Source organism: Pseudonaja textilis, chromosome 1 (genome assembly GCF_049901715.1).
Source record: "Pseudonaja textilis isolate UNSWEBS1 chromosome 1, rPseTex1.2, whole genome shotgun sequence".
In the NCBI taxonomy this organism is placed as follows: Eukaryota; Metazoa; Chordata; class Lepidosauria; order Squamata; family Elapidae; genus Pseudonaja; species Pseudonaja textilis.
Genome location: NC_141990.1, coordinates 196,840,144 through 196,856,874, shown reverse-complemented (window position 1 = coordinate 196,856,874; position 16,731 = coordinate 196,840,144).

Here is a 16,731-nt window from a genome sequence, read left to right as displayed (position 1 = left end):
TCACTTAACATCTGGGTTACTAATTTAACAGCTGCAATGATTCACTTAACAAATGTGGCAAGAAAAGTCATAAATAAAGAATATACAATGTGCAATATACTTACCGTTTGTATTTATAACATAACCCAGTTAAATATGTTCATGAATGTTATGCTAATGTAGGTGACATCCTAAGGCACTGTAACCATTGTGCATTTCTAGTGCAATTTTCTTCTAAGAATTGCTTTAATAGCAATAGAACTTAGACTTATATACTGCTTTTTAGTGCTTCACAGCCCTCTCTAAGTGGTTTACACAGTCAGCTTATTGCTCCCAACAATCTGGGTCCTCATTTTACCTACCTCGGAAGGATGGGAGGCTGATTTAATATTTGAGTTAGCAGAGTTGTAGAATAAACTGAGAAGTCAAACAAACCAAAAACTGGAAGAAAGCTATGGCAAACCTCTATTTTATTATTCCCATAAAAATAAGTGAGCTTCTAATAAATATGACAAATTTGATATACTCCTATATCAAGCTGGAGGGAAGTGTTGAGTGTCAGCCTTAGACTCCATTTTAGGCACTGGGCCATTTAATAAATTTATAAATCCCCTGGATGATGCATTAGAAAATAAGCTTTTCAAATGTGTGAATGACACAATAGTAGTGTAAATACTTTAGAGGAGAATATCAATATCAGGAATATACTGTATTATGACTATAGTGTCGTGGTTAGGGACTGGACTAGGAACCAGGAGACTGGACGTTCTAGGTCTCCCATAGGCATCAAAGCCAGTTGGATATCATGTCTCTCTCCGTGTCTAATAAGGAGAACAAATTACCTCCTGCAATGGTATCTTTAATACAATCAGACAATAACAACTGCCTATCCCAGTGCCTTGGGAAGGACTTGATAGGTTGAATTTGGCATTCGTATCCATCTAACATCTGTTTGCTTGTGCAAAGAACCAGAATAATAATGTGAGACAATAAGCAGAAGCCAGCAAGATGACTGTAAACAGAGACAAATGCAAAGTCCTACAGTTAATTAGGAAAAATCAAATATACAAATGTGGGGGAGCATCAGTTCATTTGAAAGAAATCTGGGTGTCTTGCTGAATCACAAGTTGAATGTGATGTAACGCAGTTGCAAAACAAAACACAAATAATTCTAGGCTGCTTCAATAGAAATACAGTGCCAAGGTCATTCATTCTCTTTTATATTGCATTGGTCAGACCATGCCTAAAATATTGCTTTTTATCCTGGGCTGAATCAAAAAGGGGTTGGAAGGCAAGCTTGCAAGGAACAGTAGTGAGTTACACAGATTTGGAGAAGAGAAGGTTGGTCAGTGTTTGGTACTGGGGGAAAAATGCAACTTTTAATGTGTGATGTATGTTTTTTGCTCACCATTTGTAGCCTATTTCCATGTTATTGAATTAAAACGTTTACTCGGACATGTATAGAAAAATACATTCCCATCTCCCTATGCCAAATTACTGGAGTTGCTATTCATTTCTAACAAATCACTCCAGTTGCAACAGGCACTTACACCTGGAGTAAACTTGGCCTCGGCATTCTCGCTCCCGTCTGCTAACCCAACATCATCATAATAAAAGGACATTAACATGCGGAAATGTTCATCCATTTCACAGAGAAAGAACTCTCAGAACAGCAGGCATTATTTACAGCTCAGTAAACAGAACTCCAATTAACCAGAGCAACCTGAGAAAGAGAGCCAGCTAGTTCAGGTCAATAGATGTAATAACTTTGAACATAACAGCCTAGCAGACCATACGGTGGTTACAAGGGAAACACAGGAACAAAATGCTTCACATAATCAAAACGGAAGGGCAGTTACTATAACAGGATTTTAAATGGATGCAGGTTCTTACATGGAGGGCATAAATATTTATTGTAACTGCTTCCCTACCACTAGATAGTCCGGCTTGGAATTCTGCTTGGGAATATAGGTGTTCTTGGTATTCTCTGAGCTTGGTGGTTTTCTTGCCGATGTTTCATTACCAAACTAGTAATGATGATGTTACCAAGTTTTGGGTAATGAAATATTGGCAAGAGAACCCACCAAGTTCAGAGAGCACCAGGGACCCCACCGATCAACCCTGAGCTACAAATATTCTCTTATATATGCCAATATTGGGAATTTTAATTTCATGCACCTGGTGGGCTGGGGAGATTGATACAGTGCATGAATGTTTTTCTAATACTAATTATTCCAGATTCAATATAACAGGTGGGAAATGAAACTAGGTGACACTGGAATGGAAAAGAGAAACAGCTCCTAGTGATTGTAGAAGCTGAAGTCTCGCACTTTTAGAGAAAGTCAGGCTGTGAATTATATAGACACACACACACACACACACACACATATGTCTAAATTATTGTATTTTAGTCTTATGTTAAAATATTTCTGATATATTCTGAAGAAAATCTTTTTCAAATTTAAACATTATTCTCTCTCTCTCCCTCCCTCGGTATATTTTTGATGATTACATTAAAGCCTTTTTCTGTTCCATAATTTTGCTGTGTTTAAAAAATGTCCACAACATGTCATTCTGGCAGCCCATTATGATATCTTCTTAACTTTAAAAAAAAATGCTGCTGCATTTTTTCCCCCTTCTCTGTTATTCCTATATCAAAATACTGCGCCCACACATACTATTTATCTTAGGAAAATTTAGTCACTTGTGGTTTTTCTCAAAGCTTTGAGTAGAGTAGGGAATTGCAAGAGTAGAGTAGAGAAGCTTTGGATAGGCAGTGATAATACCTGGAAGCAAGGCTTACTTCTCTCCCCGCCGAAATAATTTAGAAAGTTGATTGTGAACAATTGCCTGTTTGAGCCAATTAATTAACTAAATACCTGTTCGGGGGAAGTCATCCAAATCCGGAGCATTCTAGTGAGGTCCTAAAACAAGTGGGCAAAATGAAACTATGATAAATTTCTCCTGTCTTTTCAGGGCAGGTTGGAAAGATAGGATATAATAATGTTACCAAAACAACAACAACAACAACTTTAGCTCCTCTAAATGTAGCAGAGATTTGGATGGATGACAAGTAATTAGGAGATCTTCTGATCCAGTAGATAATACAGTGGAGAATGCTCCCTTTTAAGACTTTCTAAGCTTAGGAATTCCAGATCTTGGAAAAAAATACAGCGATTACGATAGAAAGCAATACAAGTGCGGATGTAGGAGAAGAGCAGTCAGAGCTGGAGGGCAGAGTTAAGTGTGTCATCAGTTTAGAGTTATTATATTGCCACAAATGGTCCAAGACAAGTCCAACCTCTCTTGAATTTCATTGACCCTTATCTGGAGCCACTTTAGTTGTCTAGATTCTTCTTCATAGACTGAGTATTAAAGCTTTGAACTGCAACTTAACAATGGGCTTGATCCTTTCTGCCTGGCAGGGGAATCCCTACGTTTGACTTCCCTCCATGAGATCTGATACAACTTCAGAGTGGAAAATACAGGTTCATTTGTATTGTATTTATTTATTTATTCAGAAAATTTATATCCCCGCCCCCCAACTCACTCATGGTGACTATGGGTGGCTTACAGAAATAAAACCCCAATACAAAACACAATAACCCCCTACCCACCCACTTCCTTGCAACAATCAAACCAACCATTTGATGGACTCCATATCACCCTGGGGTCTTCAGGCCAATTGGCAGAATCATATGTCTGGGGCTTTGCTGTAGTCCCTGACGTGTTTGGGGCAAGGATAATTAGACAGTGGTCTAAAGATGGTGTTCTATGTCTATATTCAGAAGTTTCTTTGGTAAAAAATGTGGGTTTTTTTCTAAGCACTTTGTCTATCTGTGTGCACACGTGTATCTGAAAATTACCATTTAACATCATCTACAAATGCCCTCCAGCAAGAACTAATGTATTCTAGCATTTAACTGTGTTACATTGAGTACCTTTAAAATGATCTGCCAAGATCAAATGATTTCCATAATTCACATTGTCAAATTTAATGCTGGACTGTAACTACCCACTGACATGATGCTGAATGTTCTTTTCAATAAATAACTAAAAATTACGATAATAAACATAAAGTTGTTTCCCAAGTGAGACATTTTCTAATGCAACTATCATCACAAATTAGTGAAACAGGACTAGACTTGTCCGATAATGATTTTCCACTGAGAAATATTTCACAGCTCCAGAGCAAGATGGGACAAGCAGTGATGGAAAAAACTTATAAAGAAATAGTGATCACTAATGAGAAAGTATTACATGGATATAGTGGGATGGGATTGAAGTTGGCAAATAGACATTGTAGAAATAAGAAATCTTGACTTCTGATCATGCTTAAGTGTTATAGGTAAGGCCATTTAAAGAATGGCCGCTTTAAAGAGAAAAGTCTGATTTATCTTCCATCATCTGAGATTCATAGCCCCTCTCTCTCTCTCTCTTCCTCTCCCTCTCCCTCCCTTTCTTCTCTCTCTCTCTTCCTCTCCCTCTCCCTCCCTTTCTTCATTCTATTCACCATTCTATGTATTTAGAAACAAATCATCCTTTCTTCCCCTACCCACTATAGAACAAAGAATCTTCTTCACCAGAAGGCACTACTTCACAAGTGTTCATCTCCCATATGAATTGTATTCCTTCAAAAGAACCAACTTTACTGATAGGAAGGAAACGATTATGAGTTGCAAAGGCCTCTTGGGAGAAAAGACAAAAGCAAAATGGGACAAAGGGAGAATGGTTGTAATTCCTGAAATGTACATCTAGCCATTTTGTCATGGTGGATGTACAGAAATATTTAGCCTGAGAGAACGATCTAAGAGAAAGAGAGGTTTGTCTATTAATGACAGATTTTTTTTAATTAGAAGTAGTCCTCAATTTAAGGCTATAATAAATCCTGCCTGTTATAATCACAAATTGTAACATTTGTGGCAGTTGTAAAATGGCCATTGCAGTCATTAAGTGAGTACCATGGTTATTAAGCAACCAATGATTTGCTATGGGCCAGCTGTGCTGAAATCTGGAAGTAATAGCAGGGGGGTTTTTGGGCAAAAACATCATACAGTGTGGTCATGTGACCACAGGACTCTGAAAACAGTCATAATCGCAGGCCAGTTGCTAAGCGTCTGAAATGCTGTCACGTGATCAGCTGTCAAAATCTCAGAATCAGTTTGAAAGTTCTCCTGGATAAGGCTGTCATAATTTTGAATAGTTACTAAGCTGAGCAGTCCTAAAGTATATTATTGTTGTTTATTAGAGTGGGCGTACTACTTCCTGAAATTGCTTTCCCACAGTTTCATCTCGAAGACAGCATTTGCATGACTGAATCAGGCTTTCTCTGAGCTTGACTTATCCTGTCTGCCAGCCAGATGCAATCAAAATCCTTCAATCTGATGAGGAGCAGCCATTTTCATCTTCCTCCGAGACACCCCAAAGGGAACTGAGCAGCTATTACTGCATTTCCTTCTCCTCTAGGAAGGCTGCAAACCATCTGCTGCAAACAGGGCCAATAGATTAGAGCCAGGCAAAAAGAATTCCCTTGTCCCAATGGTTTTAGTTTCATTTTCTATTTTGCATAAAGTATTATCAAAAAGAAAGTAGAGAAGGCCCGCCAAAGAGCTTCTATCCCAGGGCAGTAACTCTATTGAATTCTACTGTATAGTGCAATATTAATGCAATATCAGGGGTTTTCAATTCAATGTATAGAATGTGAAGAATGTGTGTTTGTGTTTATTTTCAGTCATAATGTACACTGAAGATGGTATTTAATTTCCTTGTACGTGGTGCAATGACAATAAAGTAAGCTAAACTAAAATATGTTTGTGAATTGCTCCTTTGGTAGAAAGTGGCTCAGAACTTAAATATAGCTCCAAATGAACAACCAATCATATGACCAACTGACCACACTGGCACACAAGACATTTATAAGCTAAAGAAAATAAGACATGATGATGGTCTTACCTAGTCTGATAACAAAACGTTCAGAAACTAAATTGAAACAAGTATGGGGATGACTATCAGAAGATCTGCCAATCTGGATACCTTTGAAGAAAAAAATAAAATAAGAGAATCATGGAGGCAGAGCAGGGGTGGGATGCTACCTGTTCTGCCTGGTTCTATAGAACCGGTAGCTCTGAAGAGCAGTAGACACATAACCGTTTCTGTGTCTGCTGCTGTTTGGCCCACCCGCCAGCCTGGGCTCTTACCTGTCCTTTATTTCCGGCACAGCTGAGGTTGAAAAAGCAGGAAAAAGGTGGCTTTTCAAATGCTGCACACCCATGCACAGCGCTTTTCAGCTGTCCGGGTGGCACAGCTTAAGGTTTTTTACCACATGCCCACAAAACGTAGTCACCGAACTGGTAGTAACACCGGTTGAATCCCACCCCTGAGGTAGAGCAGTCGATTGTCTATATATTTCCATCATTATCAGAGGCACCATGTTTCTCTCCATCAGTTGCTGACAAGGAACAGCACTAGATGTCTGTCTCACTCATGGATGAAATGTTTTGGAGATCCATCTCTGTATTACACTATGTCCCAGAGCAAACCTCAATGCTGAGAAACTGCAAAGCATGCAGGGGTGGCATTGATTTGAATGGGAAGGATTGTTCGTTCATTTGATCTCCAAACTCTTGGAAGAGCGTCATGTTGCAACTAAGTGAGTTAATCTGTGTTTGTTATGAACCCATACAGTGGAAAATTCAGTAGCAGTTGTTGCTTTAATACCTTGTTAAATTATCTCACTTTGCTGACTCTTGCAGTGGCATGAAATGGAAATTCATCACAGCCTTGCCTGTAGTAAGTAGCCTGACAGCTTATTAGGCCTGGCGGGAGTGGGGACGAAGGGTTACCAAACAACAGGGAGAACCTATAGAAAAAGTGGTCTTTTTCATATTGTGCTTCTCTGGATGTTTGGATTTCAAAGGTGTTCCATCCATTCAACTAAGGAGGTCATGTAGCCTGACAGTAAGCAAAGAAAGCTTCAAAGTGAAGAGAGCCAGATTTATTTGACAAGTACAGATATCACAGGCTTTCACCTTCTCCTGACCCTCTGAATAAGTGTCTGCTATTCCCACAATTTCATGAAGCAAATATCACAAATCATTGTTGAACTATGAAAAAATACATTATTTCGGTTTATTATGTATTTCTCTTCAGTGGGTAAAGTTTTAACACTGTGAGACATGGAGAAAAACTGCTCTTTCCCCCCATTATCTATGCCCTGCATATCTATATATAATTCTCTCTGTCTCTATTTCTGTCTCTGTCTCTATGTCTAAGTCTATCTCTATCTGTCTCTATCTATCTCTGTCTCTTTCTGTCTTTCTCTCTGTGTCTCTGTCTCCATCCATTATTTATCATCAATGTATTCTTCCAAAGGGTCCCAATGGCATTGATCTTCATTGTAATGAAGTTACTGCAGCCCCAATAATTTGGATTGCTCCCATTTTTAAACTTTTGAATGTGTGCTAATTACAGCTATATACAATAGTCAAGTGGGTAAACTGTTAGGAATGTAAGTCACCTAACAGCTATTTGGATTGGAAATATATAAACCAAGATAAACATTTTAATACTGTCTCTTTAAGAAAATGCAACATTGTAATTGGGTGTGGTTTCTCAAATGGCCATAAGATGGAGCCAGAAACCTGGGTTGTTTAGTCTTAGTCTTAGTCTCAGAAGAGAGTGTGTCTGAGTGAGTCTCTGTTTCCTTCTGTTGGAGAATATTGCCGTTTCTTCTATTGACTGCTATTCTTGGATTTAATGTAAGTGATACTGATACTGATACTGAACTGTTTTTGACACTGGACTTTGTTATTGGATTATCCCTGGATTGAAAACTGACTGATCTTACCTGTGAATGACTTTGGACTGCTTGTTTTGAACTTTGCTTAAACCTTTATTGAAAGTAAGAAAACCTACATTTACTGTACAGTGTATCTGTGTGGTGTGTGTGTATTATTCAAACACTTCTCTCTATACATCTCCCTGTATGCGCTCATTCTCCTAATGGGGAATTACCTCAACATAAACCATGTTTTTTTTTTTAACTTTGGCCACTTTAAGATGTGTGGACTTCAACTCCCAGCATGCTGGCTGGGGAATTCTGGGAGTCGGAGTCCACATTTCTTAAAATTGCTGAAATAGCAAAAACATTATTATATCCACAGTTGTATTTTTAGTTGCCTTCCAAATAGTTGGAAGACTTAGCTGCAGTCCAATCTAACTCACTGGTTCAGGGATCTGGGAAGAAGGGGGCAGGGAGAGCCACCACATGTATTGCCTTGAGTTCCTGAAATGAAATATGCATTATAAATCAAATGAATAATTAATATCCAAACGATGCTAAACCACTAGTGTATATAAGAAAGCCCTTTTCTTAAGCGAGCACCCTTCCTATGCTGCAGAGAAAGTGGATGTAAACTGTGAAGGGGAGCCAAGTGCTGCTTGATGCATGTTGCTGATGCTTTCATGAATCAGAACATTACAGGTTTGCCACTGTATCTATCAGCAAAAGGTTTACATGAGCATGTTTTATTACTTTGGTGTGAGAGGGGCTATTTTGCCTAGGAAGTGGCTTTTTAAAAAAATGTCTACGTTTCAAAAGAGCACTAATCCTGGCTAGATATTTTACTTGTGTTGGAGAAATGCACTATGTGGATAACAGATAATCAGAGTTGGAAGGGACTTTATACAGGGGTGGGATTCAAAATTTTTTAACAACCGTTTCTGTGGGCATGGCTTAGTTGGTGGATGTGGCTTGGTGGTCATGTGACTGGGTGGGCATGGCTTGGTGTTCATGTTATTGGCTGGGTGTGGCCAACTCAATATCACTCACATTGAAGCATGCATCTCCTCGCCTGGCCTTTCATGACTGTGGGAATGCTGCAACAGTCGTAAGGGTGAAAAGGGGTCATAAGTCACTTTTTTCAGTGCCACTGTAACTTTGAATGGTCACTCCACACAAGCAAAGTACCAGTAAAGGAGGGGAAAAAAACTCCAGAGAGGTTCCTGAGACAGGAAGTCTAGTCCTGCCAAGAATGTAATAAGGGTTAATGGAGAGGCAGTTTCTGTAAGGAACACCAGAATGTTTCCTTCCTGTCTTACTTACAGGATTAGGCCAGTAATTTCTACTAACAACCGGTTCTCCGAATTGCTTAAAATGTTAACTGGTTGTAGCAAATAGGTGTGAACTGGTAGAATCCCACCCTGACCTTATAGGTCAGCTAGTCTCCACCCAAGCGAGAGATCCTACACCATTTCTGACAAATGGCAGTCCAATCTCTTCTTCAAAGTCTCAAGTGATGGCGCTCCCACAACTTCCGAGGGCAAGCTGTTCCACTGGTTGATTGTTCTCAGTGTCAGAAAGTGTCTCCTTATTTCCAAGTTAAATCTCTCCTTGCTCAGTTTCCATCCATTGTTCCCTGTCTGGCCTTTAGAAAATAGCTTGACCCCTTCGTCTCTTTGGGCAGCCTCTCAAATATGGAAGACTGCTATCCCTGGTCCTTCTCTTCACTAGACTAGCGATGCCCAGTTCCGGTAACCGTTCTTCATGTGTTTTAGTCTCCAGTCCCTTAATCATCCTGGATACTCTTCTCTGTACTTTTTCTAGAGTCTCAACAACTTTTTTATAACGTGGTGACCAAAACTGGGTGCAGTACTCTAGGTGTGGTCTTACCAAGGCTTTATAGAGTGGTATTAGTACCTCCCTTGGTCTCAACTGTATCCCTCTGTTAATGCAATTTAGGATTGTATTAGCTTTTGTGGCGGCTGCTACACACTGCTGGCTCATATTTAGCTAGTTGTCCACTAAGACTCCAAGTTCCCTCAAAGGCCTCTGTCTGATCTCTCCTGCTGTCCAGAAGAAGCAGCTAAAATGGTGAATGGGAGTTGAGTAATCCCAGCCCCTCAGCACACCACTGATGAAGTGTGTCAGATCACATCCATGACCAAGATTTTCTCCCTCTTTGAGGAAAAAATGCTGTTTTAAGACTAGAACAGCGAAAGATTATTTTAAACTGCTTCCAATGTGGGTTGTGGAGGATAAAAATGCAATGTCATGAAGACACGGATTTGTTTTTTTTTTTTTAAAGATTGCTAGGACATATTTGGGCTGCAGTTAGGAAAAATGAAATGTCAGACTCTTGGGATAAATTAGAAAAGAGTCACAACCAGATGAGCTGATTCTACTTTATTGTAAAGCTAGATTGACAGAATGTGAAATTAAAATTCCCCCTACCCCCTGTCTGTTTACAACCCAAGAAATTAGGGTCGGTCTCTTCTATTCCTCTTGCTCTGCCTATTATCCGGCTGCAGGCTATGCTGCCTCTTATCCTTGCAATGTCTCTTGAGCCAGTCTTCCAAAGCCTTTCTCACACACCATTACAAAGGATGAGCACATTCTTGTGTATTCCGCAAAGTCTGTCTCCTTTTGGCTTATTTAAAATTCTTTGCTTTTTTTTTTTTTTTTGCACTAGTTTGTGCTTGGGCAAGACTTTCATTTTTTGAAGAAAGCATTTTTTTTTCTTCAGCAGAACGTTTATCCCTGCTTATTAATCAGTCTGCTCTCCTCTTGGGTCTGTTTGGTATCTTTGTGCACCTGAGGTTTAGAGAGTGCAGTTCAGATTTGTTTATTTATAGGATGGCCACTCAAATGGCAAAAATGCAGCTCTAGGCAGCATGCAGTAATCTCTACAGTAATTTTCAAACATTTGGGGGGGAAATGATTTAAAATTATTTTAAAATATGCAAGAATGTCCCCAGTTTAAAGGTATAGTTGGCATATTTTTCTCAAAATAAGTATGATAAATATTATTTAAATATTAAATCAAATTTTGAGCCAAGATGTCTATTAGAACAGTTGGGAAGCAATAAATGAATGTCTAAATCCCAAGAGTTCTTTCTTTCTTTCTTTCTTTTTTCTCTTTCCCGCCTTTATTATTTTTACAAATAACTGAAGTCAGCAAACAAATCCAGCACACCCTCCTCCTCCTATTTTCCCCACAACAGCAGCCCTGTGAGGTGAATTAGACTAAGAGAGAGTGACTGTCTCAAGGCCGCCCAGCTGGCTTTCATGGATAAAATGGGATTAGAACTCACAGCCTGGTGCCTTAATCACTAGAGCAAACTAACATTTGTACAAAAAGAAAAGAAAGACTAATTTTTCTCCAGAACTTTTCAGCATTAGTGTTCATCAACCCCTAACGAAGTTGCCAAATGACAAAGCACCGTGGAAGTAGTGGTCTAAAAAAATCAGGAAGGTAACTAGTTGGTTTTTTTCCTTAGGAGTTTTGCTGGATCAATAATTTACTGAAGTGTTTAAGCAACTTTACTCTGCTTGCTTGGTAGGATGAGAAAACAAATTATTCTGATTCTATCACCATTTAGCACCTCATCCTTCATCCCAAAGGTGGTTTTTCAAGAGGCAACTGGACTTTCTTGTTTTTCTTTGAAGATATTTCGCTTCTCATCCAAGAAGCTTCTTCAGCTCTTGGATGAGAAGTGAAACATCTTTAAAGAAAAACTAGAAAGTCCAGTTGCCTCTTGAAAAACCACCTTTGGGACAACCATGACCTGGGTATAACTGAGAATCTCCATAGATACCTCCTCCTTAGACTTTAGCAACCCTTCAAAGAAAGCATATGATTCTTGTCAAGGGGGAAAAAAATGACTGATTTGCCTCAAACAACCACGTTGTGTTCCTTTGATCCTCACCTGGCACTTGCAATAGCAATATCATGGCAATAGTATTTAGACTTATATACCATTTCAAGGTGCTTTTACAGCCCCCTCTAAGCAGTTTACAGAGTCAGCCTATTGCCCCCAACAATCTGGGTCCTCTTTTTACCCACCTCGGAAGGATGGAAGGATTAGTCAACCTTGAGCCTGGTGAGATTCGAACGGGCAAATTGAAGGCAGATGGCATTCAGCATAAATAGCTTGCAGTACTCCATTCTAACCACTGTGCCACCGCGGCTCTTAAGCCAGAAAACACTTGCTATTCCTGGTTGTTAGTATCAGAGAAGAATTCTACATATCCAGATAGAGCTATGCAAAAGCCTCTTTTGACTACTCCTAATGCTATCAGGACCACTTAAAGTAAGTGAAGCAGATGGAGCAATCACTTCACTCTGAAAAGTCAGGGAGACTTACTGCTTTATAGAACTGTTTTGAGGGGTGGTTTTGCTTGAGTCCATCTTGAAGCAATGCTCCCCTTGAAGGACACAGTCCTATAGACCAATCCCCAAGATCTTCACTGATTTCCTGGCTGATCTGAATCTTCAGCAGTAGAATTTTGTAAAAATGGCAGCATTTCCCACCTATTTCCTCATTAATGAAGAGCTGTTAGAATCAAACTGAATGTGTTATTATTTCTTTGGGCAACTTTTATATATCTGCTTGGATAATATTATGTTCAGTATCATGCCAGGGCAGCCTGACACACTCAGCAGTTCCTTTGACAAGTGGGGAACTTGTCTATAAAAAAATATTAATGTGCCCTATTAATAGATAAGAGACGCCTGGACTCATCTTCAAAATAAGATAGTGCTTTTTATAATAGGTGTTGGACTTGATGACTAGAACTTTCCATGATTTCCGTAATTGCTGACAGTAAACCTTTGGTAAACAAGTTATATGCAGTCTCTGAGATCTAAGAAACCTGCCTTCATTTTGAATAACACACAACAGGGCTCGATCAACTATACAATGTACCAGAGTCCTGAATTTTTGCACTGATTTTTTTTTCCAGGTTAAAAAAAAAGTTCAAATATTGCAAAACCCTCTTATTGCTTTCTTTTAAAAAAAAAAAAATTAGAATTAATAGTCCTGGTATATTTCTAGTTTTATGTTACTTTTAAGATATTTCATTCATGACATGACCCTGGTCAATCTGGAATCATTTATACTGAGGACAATAGAATTCTATACTGATAAGTAAATTTGGGGCTATGATTACACTACTGAAACGTTGTTAAACCCCTGTATTATCCTCCCCAGGTGTAGGGGGAGAACACCTCCCTTTCTTAAAACAAGCTGACTAAATCCTACTGCGTATTCATGTACATCTCAAGCTGAATATTGTCAATATGCTGAAAATCTGGTTTTTCCCTTTGCAATATATTCCATCATTCAAGAATGAATATACACAAGTGAGAAGTGCACGTCAAAACAAGTATATGTGAATGGGGATTTAAAGTAGCACTGTCAATCAGAAGTGGATTTTCTTGTAATCTCACAGTCAGATTTAACTGGCTGTCTTGCTTGATACTGAAGACGAATCCATTGCTCAGTGGGTAAAATAAGATTCCGTTCCCTTTTCTTTTAAAGCAACATCTTCAGCACCAAAGGAGGCAATTGAGGAAAACAATCCCTCTCCCAAATAAGTAGAGAAGAACATGATATTCAATTGATGCTCCTAAATACTAAAACTTCAGGGGGAAAAAAAAACTGGAGTTGTGTGTGGTGGTATGATTCACATTCTCAAGACCTGAGGGGTGTGAGCTTTTTTAATTATGTCTTATGCAACACAAGACCCCTCTTCCAGTATGTGATGACCCGGAGCATGGCACAAAGGCAACACAGTCATATAAGTAAGAAAAGTCCCTTTAATATCTCCAACTTTGCCCCCAGTGTCCAGTTACTTTCGCCTGGAGAAAAAAACTCTCCCAAGAACAGTCTTTAAGTGGAGGAAATTCAGTCTGAAAACAAAGTACATATAAAGTCTAAATAAAAATCCGCACAAATCACGATGCAGCAATTAACTGGACAGGGCATGATAAGAAATTGCAGATTGCAAAGGCCAACAAAACATACACAGTTGGGAAGATGCCAGGAACCCAGCTAAGCCTCAACAAAACAAGATAATACACAATTTGCTGTGTGCAAACTCCCTTTTTAAACACTGTGTTCCCAGCTGCAGCTAATGAAGGGAATCAGGGCCCTTTCCTACCCCATAAGCCACGCAACTCACGTTGCTCCCTTCTCTGTTCCTCCCTGCGTGCCCCAGGATGAAGAGGGGGTGGGCCTGGATTTTCCTCCGAATTCCCTCTGCCTTGCTCTACCTCTTCCCTGCTCTGCCCAGCGGGACTGTGCCCTTCCCCAGTTTCTTCCACAGTCAACAGAGCCATACTCCCACTCCCTGTCAGCTACTCAGCCTCCCCCTCGGAATCAGATACTGACAAGGGTATGGCACAGTATTCTCTCAGCCAGATGTGGTCTTCTGCTGCATGCCAGCTGTGCATGCACAGAAACCCGTTTCCCCAGCAAAGGGAAGCTGCCACTTGCCTCTGTGTGCTTGGCAGGCTGGGATCAGACTGCTTTGCAAACCCTTTGCTTTAAAAGAATCCTTCACACAAAGCACGCTTTGGAGGATTTGCAAAGCCCCAGAAAAGACATTTGGCATCACAATGTTAAAGGAGAAAACAGCTTTCTGATCTGATGCCAGGAGAATGTGACGACCTGATTATTTAGTCTTAAAAACACGAGAGAATAGGGCTAATTTGAGGGTGGCAGTGCTTTGAATGGAAACAGATTGCGATTGACAAGCCTTGGCCATTTCTACATGCCCCGTTTAGTGGCCTTAATTATTCTGAGAGTCCAGTTATTATATTGAGCCAAGCTTTATAACTTCTCTGCAAATGCCAAGAAAGCAAGAGAAATGGAGAACAGAGTAACACTTGAATTACATGCAAAGAATATCCAAGTGGCTGGCTTTCATTTTGGTTAGAGGCCTGGTGGGGTTCACATTTTTTTACTACCGGTTCTGTGGGCGTGGTTTGGTGGGCGTGGCAGGGGAAGGTTACTGCAAAATGCCCATTCCCTCCCCACCCACTAACCTGCTTTCCAGCTCTGTTCTCCTGTGCAGGTCAACAAAAGAAGACCCAGCTGATCAGCTGGGACTCGGGAGGCAGTGAATAGGTGGGGGAGGGGTCAGTCAGAGGTGGCATTTGCCAGTCCTCTGAACTACTCAAAATTTCTGCTACCAGTTCTCCAATTTTAAACAATATCTAATTATCTATTGTTTCTGCTTTTTGTCATTCTGAACAAAATTCATGTTTTCCATGTAAAAGAAAGAACCATACACACTCACACCCACACCAATATATTCTTCTTCTTTAGACATAATTTTTTTTTAAAATGTGTAATTTCCAAGGCCTGGATAAAAATTTTTATTTCAGCCTCGGACTTTAATCCCATATTGCATAGAAGATAAAATCTTGCTATAATTAATAATGCTATATAATAAAATAATTAATTTTAAATAAGCCTTGTTGTCTTTATTGCAATTTGTTTATTTAGCATGATCTATCTGAACTGTACAACGTCCAAGTGTTTTCATCTATTTATTTTGACAGACCCTTAGCCAGAGAGCTGACTTTCTGGTCATTTCCACTATCATCCTGCCACATTTTTTTTAAATAGCTGATGCTGTTTTTACACTTTTCACTTTTGTCCAAAATGGATTTTTTCCCAGTGAGGAAAAAAAGCTATCTGCAAAAAATAAAAAAAAAAAATAAAAAAATTCTAAGACTCAACCACGGCAGGAATCTGGCAAACACAAATGGAAAAATACAGAAATGGAAATTAAAAATTAAAGGAAGCAATAGAAATTCTTTTTCAACCCACACTGTGTCAGGATATCATCAATAAAAAGATTAGATAAAACACCCTTTTATAAGGTGTAGGTGTGGAGAACAGAATAGATCAATCGGTAACCATAATCTCTCCTATTTCCTTTCTCTATTCGCAAAAAATTAAAATTGGCTTCAAAATCCACAAATGCCATCTTTGCAGCTTTTAGAGCAAGATGAACCAGACTAGGACAGTAGACAAATATGATATGTCTTCTTCCTAAAACCTTTAGATGCATTTGCATGATTCGTTTGTCTTCCCTGGGAACAAAAGAATGCAGTTGGCTGGGAAATCAAATTTGGATGACAGTTTTTTTAAAAGTGGCTTGCTATCTTTTTTATAAATATGGACAGTTTCACCAAGGATCCAGCTGGTACACCTGTTTCGTTTATATATGGAAGCATTTTAGCAAGGAACTGTGTAAAGTCCTTCAGAATCTTGGCAGACAGCATCTCCTCCATGTTTTGAACGAAAAAGGTATGGATTTCAAAACCTATTTAGTTGTAACCCTTAGCCCTGGAACAAGATCTTCCAATTCTGCCATAGGTGAACTGCATAGAAAGTATGAGTGCCCCAAGGTCAGATCAAAAATCTTCCTAAACTTTCTACAAGCAGAGATCTGGTGACCTTACCTAACCTCTTCAGATGAGCCTAGTTCCCAGCTTCCTGTTCTCCAGCAGAGCCTGGCCCAACCTTAAGTGAATATTCCTTTCTACTTTCCTTTCATCTTAAAAGGATCTCGTTTTCCTTTGCAAGGGAGCTTTTATGAAGAAGAAGAAGAAGAAGAAGAAGAAGAAGAAGAAGAAGAAGAAGAAGAAGAAGAAGAAGAAGAAGAAGAAGAAGAAGAAGAAGAAGAAGAAGAAGAAGAAGAAGAAGAAGAAGAAGAAGAAGAAGAAGAAGAAGAAGAAGAAGAAGAAAAGACAGCACAAATGAATTTAGTTTATATTTCACTGGTGACTCAATTTAAACCTGCCTTTCTATCCACGATTTTAATCTCAGTAGCTTGTAATAATAAAAATGCAAACATTAAACTAAATCAGACTTAATAAAATTAGAATCCTGGTTAAAAACAAACCAATAAACACAGAGATTAAAGAAAAGAAATAATATGTTGGAGAATAGCTCCTT